The 27,168-nt window shown below is 34.7% G+C and overlaps 1 protein-coding gene across 1 annotated transcript in view; it reads left to right on the top strand.

Moving 5' to 3' along the window:
* Positions 1 to 20,318: 20,318 nt before the first annotated feature.
* Positions 20,319 to 27,168, top strand: part of NCOA3 (nuclear receptor coactivator 3) — a 29,128-nt gene continuing 22,278 nt past the window's right edge. The window contains exon 1 of the mRNA XM_059827377.1: positions 20,319 to 20,385. The gene's annotated coding sequence lies outside the window, so the exon portion shown is untranslated. The remainder of the gene's footprint in view (positions 20,386 to 27,168) is intronic.

Here is a 27,168-nt window from a genome sequence, read left to right as displayed (position 1 = left end):
GATATGCCAGCAAAAATGGTATGTCTTTTGTCTTGCTGGCTCCACATGCTATTGTAGTCTTTTGGTAATGATGCTGTGAAAATAGAGGATGAGTATTTTTCATTTTGGATGTTACTACTTAAACATATTCCCATTTCCAGCACTAGAACAGACAACTCTAAACATTCTTTCATAATAAACCTCAGGGCTGTGATGTGATAGAGAATAGGAAAATTAGTGATGCCTATCTAAATTTTTTTCTAGCACTAAGCTTTGTCTGTCCTAGAGAGGAAAAAGGGCCACATGTACTGAACGTAGATGATTACAGAAAGTTTATTTTATTTGAGGGAAGAATTTCTAATGTCTTACAGTAGGAGAAATAATGTTGCTTTTTATTCAATGCCTGTTTAATGTAATTATAAATTGAGGGGGCAAAACTGAATTATCCTGGCTATGCTAATGGAGGAGGAAGGGGAATTGCAAGCTCTGTGATGGTCACAATATTTCTTTTAATTGATCTATGACTGTTGCTTATAAGAAGAATACCTGTGTAGATAGCGACATTTCAGATTGAAACTAATTTCAGGAATTTTGAATTAATACTTTTAGATTATATGTATTGAATATATTGATAACTTTATGCTGCTTTTTCTCTTTTGCAGCTTCTTGCATAGAATATTCATTAGGTGATTTGTTACTTCAAAAGCTGTCATTCCCCTTCTTTTTTCCACAATACTGTTAAAGTAGGAAAAGCAGTTCTGTCTCTTTGTTTTAGATTTCTTTTGTTTTTTACCTTGATTCTCTACCACCTATGTAATGTCGTCCTCCTGGGTCCTGTGTCGACATTACTCACATGTTGTTGTGGCAGGATTAGAATTGAGGATTTCAGTCAGAGGAATCTTAGTTTGAAATATCCTAAAGTTGAAGAAAATTAAGATCAATATGAAGCTTGTTTAACCTTGCTATAAGAGGCAGAAGAGAACATTTGGAGAGGGAATAAATGTTTGAGGTTTTCAGAAGCTGAATAACAGAGCATGACACATAAGAACAGACTGGAGTCTTGTGTATTTTATGGGGAGGACAATGGGGGCATCCTGTTAAATGGAAAGCAAAACCGTTTAAAATTGATTAAAAAAAAAAATCACTTACGCAGTTAGCAGGCACATGGTATCAGAGAAGTTATTAGTATACTAAAAAGCATTTTGTATTTTTTAATAGGAGAATAGTTATAGCAGAGTTTATATTTGTAAGAGTATTCTGTGGTATATATTAGTTGCCTAATGATTCCTGGAAGCTAAACCTCCCTCTGGTAGATTCACCCTTTTTCAGTACTGAATAAGGCGAGGCTCTGATCTGATACGGCATGGTGAATTCTATGTTTCTGTGCTAAACAGGTATTGATAGTGAACACATTTGTGCCAGAAACACTATCTTTATTTGAAGGAAATAACCCTTCTCTTTTGCTTTCTTGTTATTTTATGGGTACATAATATAAATGTTAATTATGTCTTTTCAGGTATGCAGAAGGCATTTCTGATTTTTCTAGAAGTAAAGCATTCTAAGTTGTAACTCTCTTTGTTGCTTGCTTTTACACACTGTCAGAGCAAGATTAATACTGTTTAATGGCACTGTTTTACACAGTATACTATTCAAGCTGTCTTCATAGTGTTTTTCAGTTAATGGTTTCTTAAAGTTCCAGGGTAGCTTCTGAGAAACTTTGAAGGCTGCTAGTCATTCATTGGCTCAAAAAGTTAGGAAAATGTTGACTTTCTTGGCTGTAAAGGCAAAACTAGTCTTTGCTTTTAGGAAACTTAATTCAGTGTCTCTTTGAAGTGTGGTCATTAAAAAAAACAGCCTTGGTGTTTTAAAGATTTCCCCCCCGCCCACCCCCCCCCAGTCCCATAAAGTAGCAGACCTAAGACAATTTTTTTTTAGTAGTGTCTTAGGATCTCTGATGAGAAACTGAAGACCTTCTGCCCTGCTTGTACTGTGTGACAGTTATGTGTCAATCCTGAACCACTGCAGTTTGCAGAATGATGTTTTAAGGTACCAGTTTCATTTTGCTTAAAACGCTCCACTGTGATGTGTGACATCTTAGTGGCTAATAATGAGCAATTTGTCAATGAGTAGCTGGCCATGCAGTAATGGCAGGGCAGTAAGTGGTAACCCCTTCACTTGCCCAAAGATAGTAAGAAATCCCCACTCATCATCCAGAATTCTGCAAAAATCCTTGAATTTTAAAGAACATCTAGAGCTAGGAAAGCTAGGAAACCTCTAGTGTAAAGCAGTAAAAATAACTGTCTGGTGTTTCTGCAAAATGGCAAGATTTGTGAGTCTTTTGTAATCCAGGTCAGTGTTATCATTCATAGATAGTGGCATTTAACTCTTCCATGACAGATGGATGAAATTTACCTCTCATCCAAACTAAACTTCGCTTTGTTTTTAAGCGTGACAAATTTCTCTTTAGAATGAATGAAATAATCTAGCAATCTTCCTAGAAGTTGTGAGGATAGAAGGAAATATATCATTTAAAGACTAAGAAAAAATTTTAGAATTTATCAATGAAGTATTGTATGTCTTCTGTAATGCTTTAAAACTTAAGACCTAACCAGTTATTACTAACTTGAATGAACTATTTTCCATTACACAGGATATGTTCCCTGGTCAGTCGTAGGTACACTGTGGTCCTTAATTTGACAGATTTTGTCATTCTTAGTACCTCTCCTTTCCTTTTTTATATGTTTGTCACATGAATACAGGATATATTTACTAATCTGTCTCTTTGAAGGTACCTATTTTGAAATGTCGATATGAGGATTATAGCATTAAGAACTATGTAATCTTAGATATTTATTGTGAAACAACATACAAATGTTACTCTTCAGAACTGTACATCTTCTTGCTGGTATTAATAGGCAACTTACTTTAGGTTACAGCCTTTTCATTAGATTTTCTACCTTGATTGTTCAGCTCTAATTTCACATCACCAATATTGGTTTCAGAGCAGATGCAGTGAATACTGTAAATGAAATGTGCAAGGGGACTTCTTCATACTTTATGTTCTTTCTTATGCCATAAAAGACCTGAAGAGCTTTTGTCGTTTGCTGAAACGCAATAGTTTGCTCTGATTAGTGCTTATAATCACTTTTGCAGTTAAAGGTTGTTATTTTGATGTCTACATTGCTACAAATAATGCAATTTTTGTAGTAAGTCTGGCAGTTAAGTTGCCACTGCTTTCAGCAGTTGTTGTTCCGGTTTTGCAACACTGGTGTTCAATGTGGTTGATGAAAGATCATTTCGATTACTTATCATAACTATAAGTAGTGGACAGTTAGTGTGTAAAAAGTGTGTCTTTTTAAAGTTAAAAAAATGTGAACATTGTAGGTTATTACTGACGTTCTTGGAAAACGTGAGGTAGACTGGAATAATAGTTTTAAATAGGAGTTGCTCCAATTCAGACACCAGGTTTAACATAGATAGTAGTACCAGAACATTCTTAAAAGGTGTCTGTTGAGCAAACAGAGATATTTTATCTGTTTTTCTTGTCTCTGTACAGTGCACACCTATGTTTCTAAATAACTTGGGAAGTAGTTCTAAACAAAATTCAGGTCTTCTGAATCTTCTGATAGGACAAAACACATTTATGGTATTTTTCTATTTGAAGTTAATAAAAATATTCAGGTAAAAGTTTTTTCTTTCCTGCTGAAGATAAAATTTTTAAAGTAGTATTACTTTCAGCCTCAGTATTTCTACTGGAGCTGGTGATAGAAATCTCATTGAATTAACAGAAACAGACTTAGACCAATGTTAAGTGTTTCTGAAAATCCCAGTAGAAATATATTAAATTTCAATGGATCAAAATACTTACTACTTAAATGCAGAGAGGGAAAGGCATTGGTATGACACGTGTATTTCACGATCTTTCAACACACTGAGCTTTTAACCTGCTCAGGAAAACTAGCTAATACTTTTAGTAAAAATTCACAAAAGACTAACATAGTGCTTCAGACTCAGCTGTGGAAGAAGAAACCTGCTTGTTAACATGGTAATCACAGTGGAATTTTTAAAGTACATTTCACTGCTTGGCATGATAACGGTAGGATAGTAATCATTTTTCATATACACAGAATGATAAATTATATGTGGTTTCAAATGGGGGAGCTGGGGCATGAGCAGCTTTTAAGTGGACTACACTGTAGATAGGGATGATTGATGTATTTATATCACATTAAAAAGTAACACTTCTTAATGGGAAGTTCTGCCAACCTGATCCCTACCCCACCCTTTTATTGTACAGCTAGTGTTCCAAGACTTTGCTCAGTTTGTTGGGCTAATCCTGCAAGATACAATTCGAATTTTATAATGAGTGATTTACTGCAGCAGAAAATGGTGCTCAAGTAAAATTGGACTGTAAAAATACAGAATTGGTAGTGGATGTAAGAACAAATGTTCTTTCTCTTCAGGTTCTTGTTGACTTGGTTTGATGTTAGAATGTGTATATTAGAGCCTTATATGTAACTTTACCAGAGATTTTTGGAAATACTTCCATTAATTTCAGTGTGATGATGATGTCTGTGTAACAATACCCTGCTTTGGAAGTTAAAATTTGAAAACACTAAACTTTTGACCTTGGGTAGATGTTGCCATGTACAATGCATTATATTCAGCTGGTGAAGTAAAAATTGCATTTTTCTGGGCTCTAGTTTGTGGAAAAAAATAGTGTGTATTGGACTGCGATGCCTGACAGCTGACATTTATCAAGGGTAACATGAGCTTTACTCATTCTCACATTTTTAAGCAGCTTTCAAAGCTTTACATGTATACACATGTTCAGCATATGTCTTGCAGCTTTCAACATTTTGTTCTAAAGATGTTAACTCTCATTAAGATGAGAATCCAGACTATAAGCCCATAATGATTTTCGTTTATCAAATTTAGTCACAATGTTAACATTTTGTAAACTGGCACTATAGTGCAAAACATTAAGAGTAATGTTCAAAGCTTAGAAATACTTTTTCCCTGTTAAATGTTTTAGTGAACTTTAGGTCAGACTTTCAGTACATGGGATTGTTTTGAATGTATGATAGTCTTTCAGCAGCATACATTTTCTAGAAATCATGACATTAAATATAATAAAAATGCCATTTCTTATTAGAATAAAGTGCTAAAGCTTCTCTTTGAAAAAGAAAAAAAAGAAAAAAGAAAAAAAAGATGATGCATTTTCTTTTCAGTATTGAACAAATTGTCTGGTAGCCATTTTGATATCTTTGTAAACAGTTTGTGTGCATTGGCCAAGTAATGAAAAACTTGTTCTACGTGCTTTAAATATCATAAAGAATTACGTGATTGTCTTGAAATGTTCAAAACTCTCTATGTAATTATTCTTGCTTAATAGTCCTCTTAGAGAGAATTGTCTGGAAGAAATTAGTCTTTTCATATTTGACAATTTTTCTGCTAGTCTACGTAGTTTGCTGGTCTATTTTTAGACTCATAGTTTCCTGTTAGTTCAGTAACTTGGTGTAGCACTGAACAGATCCCACTGGTCTGATGCCAGGTGACTTGAAACTGTAGGTGACTCCTAAAGATAAAATGGATGGGTATGATTGTGATCGTCATAATTTTAATTGCTAATCAATGGTGTAAGGTACATTTCTTTCTCCTTACTAATGGTCTTACTAAATACTTCATACTAACATTACTAACATTCATACCAAATACTTTTAGTTTGTCACTTCTACATGGTAGTCTTTTCAGATGACCAAAGAAATTATTTTTTTTCTTCTTTAAATAATATCCAAATTGCTAAAGTCATAAGATAAATTAAGGTCTGAAGCCAGTCTGGAATTCAGACTTTGCTGGATCAGTTTGTTAAAAATTGGAGATTCAAGATGGGTTTTCTTTGCTCCAGTTTGGAAGCAGCAGGGTTTTAAACACTAGTTGATCTCAAACACTCCTGAGAGGCAGAATGGATTCATTGTATTTTCTGTGTTGTTTTGGATTGACCTCAGCCAAAATTGTGGTTATAATTATACCAGCCCTCAAATCCTCCCCGTTTATTTCCTGAATTTAAAATGTGGAGTTATATTTGTTGGATCATTTCAGGGTATTACTAATGCATAACCAGGTGTTAGAAGTCATGCAGGCAACAAACAAGTCAAAGTAAGATGACAGCAGAAAATATCTCTCTTTCTTGAGCTTGTTGATCTTGAAATAATCCATAGATTTTAACTACTGCCCTTAAAAGCTTTGCACAGTCATTTAAAGAAATGAGTGCATTGATTTATGACATTTTCAAATTTCAAAAGATGTAACAAGAAAAAAAGCTGACTTTGTTCAGTGTTTTGTTTAGACTCGTGAGAACCCTAAACTGATGTCTAGTAAAATTTGGTCTCACAGACAAAATAAGCTGGATGAATAGCAGAAAATAGCCTTTTATAAATAGGAATTAAAAGTTAGTGTAGTTGTGCCAGGATGATTGTTTTTAATTACTTGTGAATAACTGTATATTACAGATAATTCAGAAGATCCATTTTTCTCTCTACCAGTATCCCTCGTAATTTGTCTGCTGTTCATGGTAGAACGATGAGCAAATGGTTCTCTCACAAATGTTAACTTTTTCCCCTGTCAGACCATGTTTATATACTTTTACCTTGTAAAGTTTTTCTTCCATGCGTCCCTCCATGTACATGTGCTCAAGAAAACTAGTATTTTATGTATATAGGCACCTCTTTACTGAGGAAAGCTGCTTTTACGTGACTTTTCTTGAGCTATTTTGGGTTACTTTGTTGGAAACCCATGTGATTTCTCTTTGCAGTGACACACTGTGATCTTGGTGGTGGTGATGCTTTTGGTTTTTTTTTTTTTTGTTTGTTTGGTTGGTTTTGTTTGTTTTTGTTTTTTGTTCTGTTTTGAAGGTAGTAAATAAAATATTTTGTTGTAGTGACTTGAAGCTTGTCTGTCCTTTCTTGGCTAGCCCCAGTTGTAGAATTACAGTCTTTATTTCACAGTTGTAACAGACATATTGCCAAAGTGGGACTGATGGAGGGGCAAGCACATAAAGGTCTTAAAAGTGAGAAGCTTTCTTTCTGAGTTAGATTTTTGTATGCTTGTTTAATTTTATACAAGCTTAAATATATGGTAAGGTATATGTTGGAGGGGAGCAGATTTCTTCCTGTAAAATTTTTGTTGCTTTATCTGTTCTTTTCCTTCTGAAGTAGCTGTAGGCATCATTATGTAAAACTGTAGATGCTAAGAATGATTAAGGATATAAATACTCTGTTTTAAAAAGCATTTTGTAATAATAAAAATGGATGAGTAGCTTTATTTTTATCAGTGCTGGTCACTGATACTGAACAGCAAATTATAGTAGGGAGCATGGTGAAATTATCATGCTGTAATGAAATACATTTTTGTTCTGTACTGTTGCTACAGTGATTGTCTGCAAAACTCATTTTACTATTGTAAATGAGTGAAAGTCTTATAAGTATACTGCAGTATAGGTACAGTATTTACAGTGTGTTCTCTCATGGGTTGCTTGATTAATCTTAGATCGCTTTTCTACTTTCAAATATTTCAGATATGCGTTCATTCACTTACAATCAGTCTAGAAGAGGAAGGAGGTTATTAGCACACAGGTAACTTTTGAATACGTTGGCCAGACTGTATTATCATTCCCTAGTTGAGGAACTTGTATACCTATTGCACAAATGTTTGTGTTTACCTCCATGGTAAAATGTATCAGTGTTACTATGCCACTATTTTTAGACTTCTGTCATTATTGTGGCTGAACATTTGCTCTAAGTAATTTATCTAATATTAGAATGTTTTAAGTCCAGTTACTTTGTTCTGATGTAGGTGTAATGTAGATGTGGTGTTTTATTGGTATAATAGCACTAGTAAGACTTCCTATGTAAACAAGCCTGTAGTTTTGAGTTTTACAGATCCTTTCTAGATGTGGTTTCTCACAATGCACTGATGGTCAAGCGCTTCTCTTCGTTCCTTCTCTAAAATACTTTTTTTTTCCTAGGTTCATTTGCTTGTTTTTGTTTGTTCTAAATAATTGTAATGTATTTTTTCTTGAAGCAATTTTGACATTTAGAAATCACAGGTAATGTTGTAGTTTTAAATATTTTTTCATATTAATATACTTCTCAGTTAATGTAGGAAGGAAAACACAATTGCTTTTTCTTCACATTTGTATGTCTCTCTTGCAGGCTGCAGTATTGCCTGTTTGTTTTTTTTTTTTTTTTCCAAAACTCATTATATTTGCTCTTTCTTTTCAAACCCCAACTGTGACAGTGACACGACTAGCAAAGCATCTCATTTTTCATTTAAAAAGAAAGACAGATTCCATTCCCCCAGCACTGTAAAAGAAAATTTGAAAATATCAACAGTTTACCTTGAAGTCTAACTGAAGAAAATGGAGAAGCAAGGAGCTTACATCTAGAAGCCACTTTTTTTTTTTTTTTAAATAAGGAAATGTGAATTTCAATTACACGTAGTTGTAAAGGAGAAATAATAAAAACAAAAACAAACCAAAAAACCTGAGTTGCACAATTCACGGTTTCACTGAACTCTCTTCACTCCTCCTCTTTCATTGACCTCTGGCTCATAAATCGGTAAAGCTTTGACTTTTAGAAAATATTAGATGTTCAGAGTGATAGCGCCATGTTGATCCCACCAGTTTTTCTTAGGCTTAATCTATTAGTAGGGAAGCTTCCTGGTAAAGCTCTGTCAACAAACACTAGTAAAATCACATTTCATACTGGCAAAGGAGTCTCTACACAAGTTCCCTGAGTGAAATAGGTTATATGCGTAAATATATTTTTGCTGCTGCACTAAATCAATTCAAATATTAAAAAAAAAATCTTCTTACAAGTTTTAACAAATGTAAAACGACAAGAAATATTAGATCAGTCTGAGGATCATAGAGGTCACACAATAATTCTGTGCAACTTCCTTTTTTTTCCTCAAATAAGCTTTCCCTATTCAGAAGTCATGCCATGTTGGCTGTTCCTCTGCAGACTTTGTTTATTCATGTGCTCAGTGATATTATTCTTAAGGATGGAAGTCAATCAAGGCATGAATGTGAAATTCCCTGGTGCATAGCTCCTGAGAGTCCCCCTGGTCACCTGCCAGTCCTCTGATACAGTAGCCATTCGTAATGACAGATTGTGCAGTTTGGCCAGCAAATCTGAAGATTCACGTTTGAAGCCCTTCTTGGATGAAGGGTATCCTGGTGACCGATTAACACCTCGTGTGTCTGTTTGGTTTAATTCTTCCTCTGCAATTCCTTAAAATTCATTTTGCTTCTCCAGCCAGTTTGCTACAAAGAAATGCTGGAAGTGGGAATCTCTGCAGTATCTTCAGTGGTGAAGGCCAACATGAAGAGATTTTCAGAGCTATGGCTTTATCCTCTCTGAGTGCCCATTTTATGCCTTTGCCATGAAGAGGTCCACTGTCTCCCTAGCTGGCTTCCTGCTTCTGATGTGTTGTTTAAATATCTTTTTATTATCAGTTGGAGTTCGGTGCAAGGCACTCTTCTCGTTCTTTTTTTAGTCCTGTATTTCCTGTTTACATTCAATTTACCGTGTTCTAAGGGTGTTTCAGTTCTTCCCATGTAGACAAGCTTTCCAGTTTTTAAATGCTAACCTTTTCTCTGTGGATTCCCCCTTAACATTCTTATAGAGCCATGTAGGTATTTTTTTGATGTTTTTGTTCTCTGCTCCAAAAGCTGTGTAGGTGTAGCAGCTATTATCCAGAATTCACTTGAGAGCCTGCATCTTTTTTGTCTCTCTCTCTCTCTCACCGTTGTAATCACGGTACAGTCATACAGTGACAGTGTAATTGCTTTTCCATCTTGAGGGCTGGAGGTGTGTGGTGATGTCCTCACATGTCACTAGAGATGTGTAAATTAATATTCCACGCTGCTTCTAAGCTGCATGTTGTTTTTTAAGCACAACTAACTTTATAGGAGAATAATACCATCTTTGAGAATTTCTTTGATTTGTGTGTCATGAGTATTAACTGATTAATGTGCTGATTTTCTTTCCCTTTTTTTTCCTTGTTAAGACTATTTAAGATATTTGGTTTTAATACTTTGAATTGGAGCTACAAATGATGTGAGGAAATAAATACAGTATTTTAATGTCCTAGAAATTTTAGAATATATGTGTCATGCAGTCTGTATGTCTTTGTTTAATGTGGAAAAGAGTTCTGGCAGAATTCTAAGTAGTTTTGAAAATTAAATCTTCACTCGATTCATGTAGTGTAACTCAAGACTTCAAGTTTTAAATACCTGGGAATTTGCAGTGATTGTCTTGCTTGCTCGGTCTTTTTAGTGTGCCAATGCATGTTCCTAGTAAAAAAGTTATATTAAAAAATAAGCTTCAGATTTGAAAGGCCTTTTTGAACTTACAGTAGATGTATTCAGAGCCGATTAATTTAATTTTAAGTAGTACTCCTGCTGGTCTTATAAAGATCCCCTAAATACTATGTTAAATTTGGAATGAAATATAGAAAGTTGCCTATGTTTTAATCTATGAACATCTGGTGAGTTGTAGTAAGAATTTGGTCTTTTTTGTTTTCTGCTGTCTTCACTTCAGTATTTCTCCAAGGTTCTGATCTGCTTTCTCTGATGGCCAGGCAATAATGTTTTCTGAGGTCCATAGAAATGCTAGGCTTTGTTTGTTCCATGGATTTGCCCTTTTGTTTGATGGCTTTTATGAAATGTGTCCATCGTACCTAGCCGCTTACTTTTTCTTCTCCTTCTCCTGGAAAGACTCGTGTTTTCTTTTCCTGTTTCTCTGTGTTTGAGTCTGTTTCATGACTTCTGTCTGATTCTTCTAAAAACTCAATTCAGCTAAGAAATCCAGCAAGAAATAAGACTCGTTTAGTTATGGCACATAATGCTTCTTAACTGCATTTTACAGATTTATTCACATCTTCATGTAACAAACAAAAAAGGCTTGCTAGCCTTCCTCCCCCACACCCTCCATTATAGCCGTATAAGGCGTCTATTGTCTCCATTCATATTGAGATGTCACAGATGTGTACACTCTTCTGGGTTCTTTTCTTTCTTGCAGCTCTAATGACCACTGCTCCTTTGATTCCTTTCTCAGGCAAATTGGCATAGGCTACAAAAAGAAATTTAGGTCACAAGTAGTCTTTAAATTATTCTACTTGAGTGAGAGGAAGATTTAGCTGACTATGTAGTTGTATATACCAGAAATCTATGGCGAAACATGGCAAAACTAGTTTCCTCCAACGAATACTGTTTTGTCATTTCAGAGATCGTTGGCTTAAAAATATCGCCAAGGGAATGTGCAGTTTTAGTGTGAAATATAAATGTGCAATTGAAAGAGTTTTAAAGCTAGATTTATGCTTTTTTTTCTAGTGATTAAAATCAGGTGTGTTCACCTGTACTGTTAAAACAACTAGGAGTATTAAGAATGACTAATTTTAAATAAATACTTCTAATGTATTTTTATTTCAAAATGAACATAGATATTTTTGTTCTGTTTTCAGATTAGTTACCCTCAATACCAGATTCCCTGTCTGTCAGGACAGGGAATTTAGGGTTTAGCTCTAAGCGTGGATGTAGCTTTCTTTGAAGTACCCGGAACCCCACGTGTATTATGACTCTTGGCTCTGTACACTGAGGTGTCGTGGTAGGCAATTTGTATTTGCTCATGGACCATATAAGTTGCACAGATATGCAGATCGTTGAGTTGTGCAGGCAGCAGCAGTGGTGGTCTTTTCACTAACAATGATTTTTCTGTAAGCAGACAAATTCCTTTTTTACACGCTCCTCAGAAAAAGCAAGCGTTTACAGAAACAGAAAACTATTTTGTGCTTTGCATTACATCTCTGAACTGTCTTGTACCAACATCCTTTTATGGTTGGCTACTGTATTTTCCAGTTAAAACTAACATTGTGTTTAAACTATAGTAGCAGGTCACAGTCTTCATCACTTCTGTAGTCTGAGTTTTGCCTGTTGTCTAGTCCTATTTTTTAAGTTAAGAGCACTCAAAAGGTAAAAAATCCACAGATGCAGCATCATTTCTAGTTGTTTTACAGGATGCTGTGATTCAATCTAAACATATTAGCTCAGTTATTTAATTTGCTTCTTGTTATTGTCTTTGTTGTTGTTTTGTAATAACAGAATACTATTCCCTCAAATATTTGTGCCTTTGAAAGTGTTGTGTATTTCAGCTGTCTGCAAATCCGTGACAGCAGGCCACACAACTTATGACATGGTTTTTTTAAGAGGGTAATCAATGCTTCTACCCAGTACTAGGGGCTTGGTAGTGTTGGATGGTATGTTTTGTAGAACTGGCTTTCAGTATTTAGGAAGAGGGATGGGAATTACTGTGTGCATGTTTTGGGTGGCTTGTATCCCAGCTCATCTGCTGTGTACCCAGAGCACCGCTGGCAAGGCTTATTTCTCTATTAATTTGTTTGTGTGTAATTCTGCTAATACCAAAATCTGTCTTTGAAGCATCAAAATGACTGGAACCAAAATATTTCATTAAGCATTATATTGTGTTGTTTTCTTGGTATTTGTGCTATGAAAGTCTTGAGAGATTGGAGTTTTTCCAAGGTTAATATCAGAAACTAATTTGTTAATTGTGTAACAAATTGTGTTCTTATAAATTTAGAACAAAAGGTTGTTGTCTAAACACTAACATAAAAGATTCTTGGAACTGCAGCACGAGATTGCATACTTCGTAGACCTAATTTTCTGTCATTCATAAAAGTGAAAGATTTGCTTTTCAGTAGTCAGAATCAAAGAGGCGCTCTCTTTTGATGGCCAGCACATTCCAGTAAATTTTGAAGTTGATCTGATGTATGTAGTGTTCAAGCATTTTCACTTCAGAGGTCTTTATGTTGAGTGTAAGAACTTGCCTCACTTGGTCCATTTGGCTGAAAATGGTCCTTTTTGTAGCATCCACCCAACAAAAGGTTAGCTTTGTTAGAAGTTTGCAGTATCTTCCAGGAAACTCTATACAAGTATAGAAACAATTATATTTTACTGTTCCCCAGGACTTCCCCAAAGGCAAAATATGACCAAAAATCAGTAGAAATACTCACAAGCATCAGGACTGTTCTTTTCAAGGATTTGGGGTTTCCAGCTGTTGATAAACTTTTGTGCTTGTCAATAATTTGTGATTATTCAAGTGCTAGGAAGTGGCAGATGAAGTGAACAGGCTGATAGGCTAAATGTATGGTGGGATGATTAATGACAGTGCTGTTTCAGACACATGAGCATCAACTAGATCACATCTGATCTCCCAAGACGAACAGTTGCCCAAAGTAGAACCGGGGAAACAAAACTATGATTAGAGCATTGCAAAAATTCTAGATTGCTTATGGCTTTTAATTGAGAGACTTGCTCTTTAATTGAGAGGCTTGCTTTTCAAATATGCAAGGTATAAAAAGAACAGTTAGAATGTTTTTTTCAGCTGTGCAATTCCAATTAAAAAATATTTTTGCTCTGCAACTTGACACTTGAAAGCATTTACTACTTCAAATAAGCAGTTTTCTTAAAAGCCAATCTCCATACCTACCGAAATGATTAATACTTTCAATTCACATACAAGATTCAAAGACTAAATTGGAAATACTGGAGATGAACATTCATTGCCAATAATAGCTGCAGAAAACGCAACAAATTCATCTATTTTGAATGCTTTTCTGAGTATTACTTGTAGAAGTTCAAAAGCTGGCATTAAGCTTGGCATCTACTTGATACAGATCATGTGTCAGAAACTGATAGTGTGTATATTAAATGTTTCATTCTGTCAAAACCAGTCAGTTTTTGTCTGAAGGTATTTTGGTATTGTTAGAGATTTTGATCCAAATGTAAAATGACTTCTGTCTCTAAATTTAAGCTTGCAATGGGCAAGCTTTTACAAGGAAATTGCTGATATTTTGCCCAATTTTTAACTGCTGCTTTGGAAAACTCTGATTTTGAACTATTCTAATTCTAAACATGTTTTCTATAAAACTGTGATCTCTGTAAAATGAGTAAGATTTTGGCATGGTAGGGTCTGCTTCAATTATAACAATGCCGTAGCACTCAATGAGTTAATGCTAATTGTAATACTATAGTTGTGTTTAAGTTGTCTCTCTCTAGAAATCCAGTAAGCAGTCTTTGCTTCCATGAGACACTGGTAGGGTAGACTGGCAGAACAAAAAAAATTGCATGCATATAATACATAAAAACGTATGTGAACACATTCAGGTCTCAGGAAGGAGAATGGACTTGCTGATGGCACATTCAGAGCTTCAAGAGAGGGAATGAACTTGTTGATGACTTGGAGAGGGATCACTTGTATAGAGTGAAACAAACTCAGTTTAGTTGATGACATTTCCTGTTTTCACCAAGAACTTCGTAAGTATTCTCTGCTTTTGAAGTATCAGATAGGGTATAGCTACCTCAGAAAATGACAGTTGTTGCTGCTGAAAACTTGCAGATTGAATTCTTACTAAATTGAAACTATGTTGGGAAAATTGCTTCCTCCCTTTTAAGGGAAAACTAATTCCTTAGTCATTGTTAAAGTAAGGTAAGAGCTCTTGTGTCTTTATCAGATCATATAGCAAAAAGTCTCTGTCACTCTGTTATCTTACAGGAGCTGCTGTATTCTGTAAGAAAAAAACCCACCCATATTTATGTGTGATTTTGTTCCCATAAAATATAGTTCTCCCAATTTTATAAGTTGTGCCATGAATCCCATCTGATATCTACCAGTAGTTACCGCTTTGTATTTGTATTTGATATGATTGTTACTTAGTTTCTGGCAATCATCCCTTTGCATTGGACATTTTCTTTATAATGGCGGGGATTAAAGTTTGTACTGAAAAGGTAATCACATTATTGTAATGTGTAGTGGTCAAAATTGTGTAAGAATTAAAGTAATATATTGATAAGACATGAAAACAAGCTTTCATCAGGTAAGTTAATATATCTGCTTAAAAAAAAACATAAAAAGTTAAAGTGGTTAAAAGTAAGTAGTAATGTTTTCAGACTTACATGGTCAAACTGATAGTTTCACGTTCTAAGGCTCTTAGTTGATATCCTTTTCTAATTTAGAGAGATTTTGTACTTTGGACTAATCTTTAAATAATTCAGGATTACCTAACTCCATTTTAACAAAGCATGTGAGTTATTTCAAACTTAATTCCTGATTAAGCTGACATTGCAATATGTAGAGATGCATTGTACAGCATTTATTCTTCTTAACTAACCTGTGGATTATGTCATCTGTTAAATGGCATGAAGTCACTTATGAATTAGGTGTATATCGAGCTGGAAAGTGACTCTGCAATATTGTTATGTTGGTATTCTCTTGTGAGCTCTGGCAAGGGTATTTCGTCTTGTAAATGGAACATTTCATATAAATTTCCTAATTTTTTAGAGTTTTATTGCTGTTAGTAATAGTAGAGAGGTTTGTGCACTGGTCACAGTAACATCTCTTTCCATAGTACCCACTGTTTTTGGCAAGGATGATGGGAAGAAGTGTTTTCCACTTTTAGAACGTCATTAAATATAAATATAAAACCTAAGTAGACCATATGTATTTCAGTCAGCTACTGACTTGCTGGAGTTTCTTCTGCTGTTGAAGTGTCTGGATGTACAGAAAAGAATGGCGGTGCTCTGCGGTTTCTTACCAGTTAAGCAGTTATCAAGTCACATTACAGTAGCCCAGACATCACAGCCTCTTTCTTCCTTTGTGATGTTTGAGCTAGGGATTTCTTCTTTCCATATATATTTATTAATTTTTAAATTATTTTTTAAAATAACTGCTTACTAATTCTTCCAGACACAAGTCTGTAAGGACTTACCTATGTTCAAAACATTCTAAATATGTTCTAAAAACATCTGACTGATGCTATCAGCTATATTGAAAGCCCCGGTTACCTGTTCCAGTACAGTGGATTGAAAATTAGTCAAGATTAAAGGCCACCTTCAATATTTTTTGGCCTGCTGTGTTTGAGCATACTGATTCTTGTCGCCAGTGTCATGCAAGTAGGCGGTGTGGCTGCATCATGCCCAATTGCCTTTTACTTACAAGAGCTGTATCCTGAGAAACACAACTAGCCAAATAAGTTTGATACCTCTTCACAGCTGGGTTATGAGGGCAGCATTTGCTCCGAGTCTAGAATGTGGCTCACATGTCTTTGGAGCCATGATGAGGTGCAATAACCACTTTACTACAGTGCTTTGTGCAGAAGCTGAGAGGTAAGAAATTTTTACAAATGTTTGGCGGTGTATGGTGAAGGCATAAGGAAAAAGACTAGTCTTTTTTGTAACAGTGAGTTCTCTTTCATACATTTTGTTTCTTATAGCAGGGTCCTGTATCTATTGCTGTGAGTTGCAAACAGGGGCATATAGGAAACAAATTAACAAGTGATGACATTCCAAAAATAGAGCACACGCATTATTTATCAGTGGAACAGGAGAGGCACTCCAAGTGTGTTCCACCTCTGACCATCCTTTAACTGAAAGTGGCCTGTCATTTTAATATATGCAAAGTGAACAAGTCTCAAGTTAATTGTCATGTCTGAAAAATAGCCCAGGAGTGCATAGTGCTTACTAAACACTGCAGGGGAATTGGTAAATGAAACCTGACAAGGCCTGAAAAATTATAGTCTCCCTAAAATGGAACGTATAATATAAAAAGGATGTGTGCTGAGTTAAGATTATTTAATGTGTTGCAACAAGGTGTGCTTCACTGGCTACCAGATTATAGATGGCACTTTTTTATTTAAAAAAACCCCCTGATTCAGTGAAGTCTCTGAGTCAGTTATTTATTATCTAGTAAATGACCTTTTTGGCTGAGGGGGTGGGGGAAAAAAAAAAGAGTGGAGAATGATCAAATGCATATGTTTTGGAATAGTATTTTATTAGTTACTATACTGATGGAAGTGCTAGATTAGCATAATGATGTATCAATACAATTAACAATATAATTTGCTGTTTGCTTTATAATGTAAGTATAGCTGCTTTAATCTTAAAAGATAAGGCTTTTTAATACAAGGTAGTTACAGTACACCAAAAGCTCTTTTATTAACTCAGTGTACTTGAGTCCCATTATCTGTTTCAGTAGTTTGTTACATTGTAGTTTCAGATTCGCAAAGCTGTAGTTAAGGTTCAGTGGCATTTTTCATCTGCTGCGTTTTTCCCCTCCCCCAGAGGTTTAAAAATATGTTGGTTTTATGTACTGTAGTTTGAAGTGTAGTATAGTGTATTTGATTTCTTTTTTAAACAGGCACATTAATTATCTGTGAAACATTTAAGGAGGATTACAGATACAATCCTTTTTATGTCTTCTTTCAAAAAGTAATCATTGCATTTACCATATCTGGCATACTTGACTATGAATATAGATGTATATTTTTAACCTTCAAAACAGTGTAGCTCTAGCTCTCTGTCATATTGTTGTTGTCTGTGCCACAGGCAACAATATGGCTTGTCACTTAGCTGTCCCAACCAAACTCTAATGTAATGTTCTTTCTTTTATGTGTGTTAAAAATTGGATTGAAATTGGAACCCTCTGCACGCTTGAATTTGGTAGCTAGGCTATGCTGGATGCCTAGTTTCTATCTGGTGTAAACTGAGTATCTCTGTAGCTCATCCGGAAAGTGGGGAAATCAGTTGAAGGTCACTGTGTTGAGCTCATTGAGATCAAAACATGCCAAAAAATGTTTTTGTGTGAGCACTCTTGGTTTTTGGGTGAGCAGTTTTTAGACAGGAAATAGTATGCTCACGTGTTGAAAGTGGTACTGGGGTGGTGAGAGCTGATGGAGAAGCTGACTGCACAGCCCCAAGTGCCAAGCTTTTTAGAAGAATATTGACTCTGAGACCGGCAATCGCTTAGTGCATGACTGTGCTTTGATACAGGCACTCTAATAACCTAAACTAATTCATGTGAAGCAGAACAGAAAACAATGTTGGAATAAAATATTTTTTGTATTGAAAAAGTTAAGAAGGTGGCTGTTATCTCTGTACTCAGAAGAGGAAGCACGTAGGTTTCTTTAGAGTAGGGTTAACAGACTTGAATGGTCAGCTTTCAATCTGTAAGAGTTCGGGCTTTCATTAGCAAGAAAAGACCAAGTATTATTGAAAAAGAGGGACGTATATTATTTTTTCATTTAAATGTTGTAGATGATAATGTAATGACTTATTAAGACTATAGAATTTTAATATCCTGTTTTATTTATAATGGTAGTTACTTGAGGTCTAATTTACTTTTGATATGTGGCAACATTTTACTGTAGCGTATTTGGTGTTAACTTTTTGGTTTACTGGGTAGGGTTTTCATCCCTAGTTCAGGTTGTTTTAATTTCATCCTGGTCTGTAGAACAGAATTTAGAATATCTGTCTAGGTTGCCCTGCCAGTTGACAGTTCTCATAGGATGGCCAAACTGCAATGTTTGGCCAGACTGAATTAGTGCAAGTGCTACTCTAGATGCTTTTCTAACCCCTCAAGAGCCTTCAGATTATTCAGAATGTTATTTTTTAGTTACTTTACTGCAGTACTTATTTGAGAAGTTGTATTCCATCTTCTGTTTAAAGAGCTCAGATATTGACATCCATGGAATGACTATTTACTTGAGAGGAATATGAAGAGAATATTCTAAAACTAATTTAATCAGTGTTAAGATTTTTATGTGGTCTTCAACTTAATATATTTTCAGGGTTCTTCTCTTTCCCCTTGCATTTCCAGTCATAGAGAATCATTTTAATACTTGCGGGTATTGAATCTCTCCCACCTTTAAGTGATTTTGTGCTGTATATAGGTCTCCTGCACAGGTCAACTTCTCAGTGAGACTCTGTTCGTGATTCTGTTGAACTGCTTCTGTTCTTGCACAGGTGTATTCACCAGTTTATCAAGCTGTTGTAGAAATCTGAGGGAAAAACCTGCACATCAAACTGAACGCTGAATGTAATTTATGCTGCCTTTTTGTTTCATAAATTCTGACCAGTGGAGACATCAGAAAATAGCCCTTGTTGGGAAGATCATCATCGCAGGGAAGCTAGATAGCAAGCTATCACTGTATTAGCATTTTTACAAAAATGAACAGCTGAAGGATTTAATCTTCTGTGATGTCCAAATGTTTCTGATACTGCATCTTAAGATTTCTTAGTTTTTTCTTCCTTTTTTTTTTTTTTTTTTTTTGTACTTCTGTTCTGGTTTCCATGATTAGCAGAGGTTGATTTAGCATAAAATGGGGTTATAGAAGTCTTTAATTAGGAGACAATTTACTCTTGATGCTTACGCTTACGTGACCACATTGTCAATCAACTTTCTAATTGGTAATTCCAGTTCATATAAATAAAGCTACAGTCAGTATTGTCAAAGGGGTGGTTAAAACAGCAGATGAATGCATATGCAACCAGTTGATATGAAAAGCTTCAGTTTAATTTCTTCTTAAGAAATGAGCTACTTGAATAAAACTCCTTTACCTGCCTGTTAGTGATTACCTATTAAGTAGTCTGAGTAGAAGTATCAATTTTGAAACTCTTGATTTTGGATAGGACAATGGTGTGTGCTTACATGTGAATGTCTCATAAATATTTCCCAAGAGCAATTTATTTTTCTAATTAGCTTGAACAGCCTCTGCTTTATGTAGTGCTTTAAGCAGTTTTCAGTAAATCAATTCAATCACACAGCTGTTGTTTAAAACTTTTCCTAAGTTACTGTAATTCTCTATAGAGACCCAGAATCTCACTAATTAGTACACTTAATCATACCTTGTATAAAATGCATGATAATATGGATTAATCATTCCTAGAATGTCATAGGAAAATGGAGTAACAGAAACCTGAGTGTCCATAGCTCTGAAAACAGTTTGTTGTTCTCATATAATAGTTATGTACCAAGCAGTGTGTACAGGCTGACATAGAGTGGCTACACACTTAATTTTTACTTGCCACTCATAACTTTACAAAATAATTAACTTGGGCTGCAGCTTTTTATATAAAGTTTTAAAAGTTACTAAGATCAAACATCTACAACAGTTTCATTATTTATTCCAAAGCAAAAAATAATTATAGTTAAAATAAATATGTTTATATGTTTAGTTCTCATGTGAAAGGAAATCTAGCTTACTGGGTGGCATCTGTGATGTTAAGATTCAGACTATTGAGCTGTTTAGCATATAGCAGAGATGACACAGTTATTGTAAGTGAGTTTTAAATTAATTTAACATGAAAATATCTCAATATTGAGTGTTTACTTTTTGGTAAGATTATTAATATTAGATGAAAAAATGGAAAAACAAGCAATTTTTTTTTTTAAAGTAATGCCTTTTTTGTTTTTCAGGATGTGACTTAAAATGACTTCTGATTCTGAAGGTCTTCTGAAAAATATGCTGTGCTTGAATGTTTGCTAAGGACAAGTAAGTGACTGATTTCATATTTGGACTATACGTACCTGAATAGTTATTCCCTTACCATTTTTAAAGCTACAATTTGCAAACCATACATGTAAGTATCTAAGAAGCCTGTTCTTGAAAAGAAGAAAAGGAGGGGAGGGAAGAAAGGGAAAAAAAAAAAGAAAGAAAAAAGGAAAAAACCTTACTTCACTACTGCTAGAAGGTGAGTTTTCTAAGTTTGCTTTCTTGTGGATTCCTATCTATGTAAATGGGAACATCAGTTGTTTCTGTGGTCAGGCTTATAACAAAAGTATCTTTGCATAATTTCAAGAATATTTTGAATCAGAAGTTTCACTGGAAAGCTACGATGCTTTTTATACATTTGAGGGAAATATAAGTTTGAAATAACAAATTTTCACTAAGAATATGGAGTTGCTGAATGGAAGGTCCTCTAGTTTTATTTGTATCAAATAAAATTTAAATGTTTGGGGCTTCTCTTAGCATAAACCAGTTTAATACTATTTGCATCTTAACTGTGTGAATTATGTCTTGTTTTTTTTTAGAAAGGAGGATTATATTTAGTATTTTAACATTATATACAATTAAAAAAATTCCAGACCATCTTCATGATTCATTGAAAAGGAGTGGTTTGATTTAATTCTTCATAATTGGCTTATTCTGGGGAATGCTAAGAGCCAATTTATGCTTTTTCCCTAGTGAATTTTTCAAACAAGAAATGAGCTCAGACAGAAGAGCTTGCAAGCCTGCAAGATACCATGAGTACTTATATTTAGTATAGGGAAAAGTTGATGGTTTCATGGGACCAAAGAAGTGTTAAAAATGTTTTTATGCAAATAATATGATTTTTTAAATAGTTTGGATATGTTTTAAATTAGTATTGTATGGTTGTGCTTTGTGGGTTTGGGGTTTTTTTTTGTGTGTGGTCAACTATTTCAGCTAAACAAATACAAAAACTAAATCTGAAGCATCTAGTTGTTTATATTTTTGGGCCCTTGTTAGGACAAAACCTTCCCAGTTGCCATGTCCTATTTGGTGAATAGGTCTTTCATCTACAACTACTGAGAACATGGACGTGAGGGGGTAATGCTTGCTTGGAGAAGGAAACGAGGGCATTGAAAGACAAACTAGCAGGAAGTGATCTAATGAATGTTGTTAAGTTAGTAGCCTTCCAATTTGTGTAAGGGTGAGGTGAGTAAGACCAGGGAAGAAACTACCGTATCAAGCTGAAAACTTTCTGCTTACTGAGCTTAGTACTTCTCAATGTCCTTTTGACTCGAATGCTCTCTAGGAAATGACTTTCGGAACTTTACTGATTTCAAACATACTGTATTGTCGACATGCGCATCCTTTTCTTGGTAGTCTGGGACAGAATTTTAGAAGATTTTTTTTTTTTAATTTTTATTTTTTCAACCTGTCAAAATATTGAAACCCTGGCAGATTGAAAAATGCTAGTCCTAAATGCTGATGATTTCTTTAAATTCTATGGGTTTGTTTGGAAGGCTGTACCTATATTGTTGCAATAGATGGATTAATAATTACTAGAACTTGTTCTACCTGTCACATGCAAAAAACAGTACCTTTTTAACAATCCATCTATGGTTTTCGCTGAGAAATGAACAGACCTGACATGACAAGTATATAGTACATTGCAAAGGACGTAGGCACGTGCACCTTATTAATAAGGGCAAATGTTTTTTCAACGCACTTATTGATGAGCAAAAAGGTCTTTGTTATGTTTTGTTTTCTTGTTTCCCCTTTTTGTGATAAGTGAGAAAAATTTTGGAAAATTTATGATTATATCTGAAAAGATAAATGATAATGCAGAAACTAGTACTTAGTATTTGCAAATAATCATGAAAATTTGGAACTTTTTTTCCAAATATTGCTGCCTTTGGTTCCACTCTGTTGGTGGGATTAGGAACATCAGCATATAGTGGGTCATTCCTGCTACAGCCAATGGAATTAAACAATGTCTTGCTTTGAAGACTTTGAACCATCTCTTATGTCATCTTGTTTTTTCTCAAATTTGCTTTAAGTTTAACCTTGGAGGGCTCTGGACATCTTTGCTTCCAATCAACTTTAACATGCTCTATTTCATACAAATGTATACCTTTCTAAATTATTTGGCAAGAGCTAGGGCTTTGTTTTTCCAAATAAGTTTTGGAAAATCATATTGGACAGAACAAAGTGTAACTTGTGTCATCTGTTTTCAATAGCTAAATGGAGTGTAGCATAAAATGCTTTTATTTTATAAAATGTTTGATGAAAATGACAAAGTATTCCAGTACAGTGGAGTAAAATGGGCAGTTTAATTTAGAAATCAAAATCAGTTGCTGGTGCTGATGACATCAGACTAGCAAACATTTAAATATTATTATATACATAGCAATTATTGTTCATTAAGCACCTGGCTTTAAAATTTGGCAGTCCCAAGAAATTCTCTCTATAAATTATATAAACTAGAAACAGATAAATTTTAGAAAATTCTAGTTGTTTATCACTGGACAGAATCTATATTCAGCATTTCTTCATCCTTATATGTAATCAATGTGCTGTAGCTTCTTACATTTTAAGCAAATACGTGCATACAGATTTCATTAAGAAGTGCATAATAGTATGGTATTGATAGCTGAAGTTCATAACACAGTCCCACTGTTAGTTATCCTTCTATGCAGTAGGTTTACCATCTGCTTTGTGAGCTTGTACATGCAACTTGGAAGAAAAATAGCAGAACATTTGTCAGATTTTTCATGGAAGTGGTTGCTGTCATATCTGTATTTCTGTTACTCTGGGTAAGAATAATACTCTATGATGGAAGATGATTATTCCTGTGTTTTGGGTAATTTTTACTTAATCTAAAATTTAACATAATTTCTTATGTTTGCCTGGTTTTATGTAGTAACTGAGCTATTCATTGAGTCAAATTAAGCTAGCTTTTTAGCTATAATTACGCAAATAATAGGAAGAATTTCACTGTGTAATCCTTTTCTTTAGAAACTGCTTCGCTTAGGTAGATAATATTGTGCAGTATAACCAGCAGAGGAGTCTTTCTAGCCAGCATTATAGGTTCGTGAGCCAGAAATAATGCTATTGTCTGTTAGCTCAGAAAGTAAGTTTACAAAGATGTCGGTGTTAAACTTCTTTGCTTTTAGTAGTAAAAACACATCAGAGTTTTAACATTTGAAAGCTCTGTTTTGGAGCTGTCTTTTGAAATAATGATTCACTTCAGGAAAACTCCCCAAACACCCAATAGATTTCTTCTTGGAAAAACTTCTTACTTAGCCCATTAGAAATTACAGGTTCATATTTAATGAATAAATTTAACACCTGGTACTTTTTAACTGTTTCTTTCTTTCATTATTAATTCATTGAATAATGGCTTCTTTTGCTAATATTTCCTGTACAGGGAAATTAGTTTGCTAACAATTTGTATTGTAAATCCATCTGTATTGGGAAGCAGCTTCTGTAATTTCCTTAGCTAAGCAGTTACAGAGTTGTTCTAGGCATTACATGCCTTCCCAGCTTGTAATGATACTCTTAGGGAAAGGAAAATACATGTGCAGGAACTCTGCAGCTTCAGGCCTGAAAAAACTACCACAGGCTACTTGGGTGTAATAGGGAAACAGCCTACACAAATTACCTAATTTTTCCTTCCTTCTCCAAGCTTCTATATTTAGGCACTGAAAGGTTTTCTTAAATAGAAGAAGGGTTGTAATCTCAGATACGTATCATGTTTCTGAGGCAAAATGTATTAATTTTGTTTTTCTATTTAATCATATTGTGAGTTATCTGTCAGTACAGGTAGATGTTAAACCAGAAATGATGTTTCCATTCTAAATCGTTTAATGCAACCCCTGTTACCTACAAAATTACGTTCTGGTGAAATGTCTGTCCTAGCTCAAATTTTCAACTATTTAATGTATTTCAAGTCTTTCCTCCTCTTAAATAGAATTTGCTCTTGGCTTCTGACATACTTGCTGTGCCCACACCCTTCCTGAGCTATCCTTAAGTCTTATATTTTAAGCTCTTCCTTTCTCTTTCTGCAGTAGCTCTTAACCCTGCAGCTCTGTACTCTGCCTGTGAATGCAGTTACAGGGAGGGAAGCACCAATCCTGGAGCCTGTGCGTGTGTCACCTACAGAATGACTCTCAGGATTCAGCCTTAGCTGTGAGGTCTGTAGGCATGAGAGCCTATGAGTCATATGTTCTGTTGCGTGTCAGCTTCAGATAGCCAACTGCTTTTCGCATGATCGTAGCCTGTTTATAGAATCTGTTTTTGAAACTGCTTACTTGTTCAGATGAGTAGTTTTTCATTCAGCAGTTTAATTGAAGAAAATATTATCCCTGCAGTTGTTCAGTGCTACACTGTCATCTAGTGGCAAAACAGTGTATTTTTCTTGAACGTCACATAAGGTGGACCAATATAAATGTATTTGAGAGGCTTTTGCCCTGGAGGAATGTATGATTGAATAAAAGTCCTCAGGCTTGCTTTTCCATCTCTCTGTATATTGACTTTTGTCTTATTCATCCTGGTTTTGTATCAAAAATTTACATGTAAACCCAACTTCTTATCTGTGCAGTCTATGACCATAGTTAGAGAGTTAGGCATCTTTTGTAATTGTTTATTTCAAATGCAAGATTATGTTTTACTGCTGTTTTTAATTTTATTGTGATGTACAAAGTATATTATCCTTCCTCTGCTAATGCCTATCAATTGGGATGAGGATTGGTTATGAAGACAATTTTATGTTTAGCATTGTAACATTTGCTTAGCTGCAAAGAGAACTTGTGCTTTAAAGAGATGCTATTTTATTTCTGAGTTTTGTACATGTGCCAGATTAATCCAGAGTCTGCTCCTCAGTGCAGCCAGCAGTCCTCTGTCCTGTCTAGCTTTCAAAGGTTTGTACTGCTGTAATAAGAATGGCCTTTTAAATTCTCCACCCGTAGCTAACATCCTGCAACAACATTATTAGTTATTGCAAGCAACCCTCATGCAGCTTTATGCAAATATGTTCTTGTATGTCTTTGCCCTTTCAGGTTAAACTTTAGAAAGATAAAAGCAGTATTATTTTTTTGCCCCGAAAAGCCAGTACGCAAAAAACCCAATCAGTCAAGGTTAGTACATCAGAAGGAATACACACACTTACCTTTTTTTTATTTAGATGTCTTGTCCTGGAAGCACTTAGTTGACTAGGTGCCTTTCTAAGGGGTTGATTTTCTTTGCTGCAAGGGTACGCTGCTGACTTGTGTTTAACTAACTTCTTGTTCACCAGGGTGCCCAGATCCTGTTCTGCAGAGCTACTTCAAGTCAGTTGGCTACCAGCCTCTGATACCTTAACATAAACTTCATTTAGATAGAAGTGTGTCTGTCAGTTCCTTGTCCTTGTGATATGTGATCACAGACTCCTAGGGATTTGGTCATCCTAAACCAGTTTTTTTTTTAATAACTGTAGCAATGGTGGGTTTTGCTTGTGGAGAGCCTTAAAAAATTCTTCATTTTTCCTGAAATGTTTATTAGTGCCTGTGTTGTATGTTATGGAAAAGTTTCTCTCCAACTAACAAGTATAACTTGTCTTACCTAAATGTTTAAGGCCACTTACTGTTGTTGCTGTATGGGGTAAAGAAATGCAGTCTGAACTAGACTGCAGTAAATGAAATTTACATTTAATTTGGAAATTTCTGTAAAAAGGATAAAATAATGCTAAATTTCTAACTGCCCAGATGTGTCTCATTGTCATTGTGGTACAAAAAAACAAAATACAAATTATTAGATTATTTTATCATTCTAATTATGTTATAAAATACTCTGGCTACATAAATAGCATAGATCCATTAAAGAGTTTTTTTCTGCCCTCCCTCAGCATGTCGTTGATTATAGCATAGCAAGATCTTGTATAGGTGTCTTCTCTCCTCTGTGGCTGTCGTCCTTTTTCCTCGTGGGGAGTGAGGGGAGATGAGTGTCATGGATATATAATCTGCCAGGCTTGTTTGACATAACTAGACTAACAAAAGCAACCTATGATTTTACTGCATTATGGCCCAATCTTAGCTGCAGAAGCAATGGAGTTGAGAGTTCTGAATTCCTCAAAGTTTTAGAAAACTGTGTTCATTTTAGAAAGTTTAGCAAAGGATATGAAGTTAAGACTATAGTAACCTGTTGAGTTAGAGATGGTAATAGTAATTTGTTGGCTTTATACCAAGCCAAGTGTGAAACTCTCATTTAAGCCCACTGATTTACTCCGAAGGATGACAATTATTTGTGGCTGCAGTGCTTAGATTACATGACGAGAAAAAAGGAGCATACAGAAAAGGAAATTTTATTTAACATTTCTGTATTTTCAGTGTTCTGGTCACCCATCCTTCACTACCTTAGAGTATTGCTTGCCTTTTTCTTTAATGATATCTAACTTTATCCTTAGTATTTAACTATGTTTTGGCATAATGTATTAATTTACCACTTTCTCTTCAAGTTATCTAAGCATTATATATTTTTATATATATATTATTATATATCTACATTAAAACACTGAGAATATTTTTATTTTCAGACAAATTGGAGCTATACAGTGGTCCCAGTACTATGATACAAAACTTTGAACAACTCTGAAATAAATTAAATGCATTTTTTACATTTCTTTTTGTTTACGTTGATAGAAAGCTTTGTAAACCCACATTTTGGTGAGATACAAAATAGATTTTAAAAAATGGTAACCAAATATTATTTTTTTAATACTAAAAAGGTATATGGATTTCCAGTTAAAATACTGACTCCTAAATCTAATAAAAA

Source organism: Gavia stellata, chromosome 20 (assembly GCF_030936135.1).
Source record: "Gavia stellata isolate bGavSte3 chromosome 20, bGavSte3.hap2, whole genome shotgun sequence".
Taxonomy (NCBI): domain Eukaryota; kingdom Metazoa; phylum Chordata; class Aves; order Gaviiformes; family Gaviidae; genus Gavia; species Gavia stellata.
The sequence above is the reverse complement of the archived record's forward strand: the minus strand, read 5'-3'. Positions and strand labels throughout refer to the sequence as shown.